The following is an 840-nucleotide window of genomic DNA, read 5'->3' on the forward strand; positions in this document are numbered from 1 at the left end:
ATTTGTGATTTATGATTTAGTTTAATAACTAAATGTGTAAATTGAAGGTTTGAGGTTTATTAATGATATATAAGTTTTGAGTATATAAGGTTTAGAGTTCAAGGTTAAGATTTTAAGTTAAAATTCGAAAATAAATTTGAATTTATTTGAAGAACTAAGTTTAAGTTTGATTTTTTTTTTGAATTTAGATTTTAGATTTAAAGTTATGAGTTTAGAATAAAGATTTGAGTATAGGGTTTGGGGGTTAAAGGTTTAGGGTATTGAGATTTAAGATTAATTATTGAAAAAGAAATAGTTTTTGAGTTTATATTTAATATTTGAGGTTAAATTTAAGATTTGATATTAAAATAGTTAGATTTTGAAGTTATGTTTAAAGTTTAGGGTTTAAAACTTGTTTAGGGTTTAGAGATTTAAAAAGTCAATGATAGCATTTTTAATAATGCGCTATTAAAAATACGCTATCATAGCGTTTTTAAATATACAGTTCTATCATAGCGTTTTTAAATATACAAATGATATCTAAAACTAACGGGTATGTCAATCATAGCAGAAAGGCAAAAAACGTTATCTTTCACTGCTATCAAAGCCTATTTTTCTTGTAGTGATTTGAGATTAGGATGTTAATAATCAAAAGAAAAGTGCTGATCTTTTATACAATAAAACACAAGTTAATCAACAATTCTCTGAGTGACATGTGTCATTTACAATTTTTTTCTTAAATTAACATTTTTTTGTTTTAAACGATTAATTAAAAAAAATGATTTTCAGCAATTGTTTAATCATAAACACAAAAAAAAACTCTGTAACCGTAAAACCTTTTCCATTTTTAATTTTTTGAAA

Source organism: Brassica oleracea, chromosome C5 (assembly GCF_000695525.1).
Source record: "Brassica oleracea var. oleracea cultivar TO1000 chromosome C5, BOL, whole genome shotgun sequence".
In the NCBI taxonomy this organism is placed as follows: Eukaryota; Viridiplantae; Streptophyta; class Magnoliopsida; order Brassicales; family Brassicaceae; genus Brassica; species Brassica oleracea.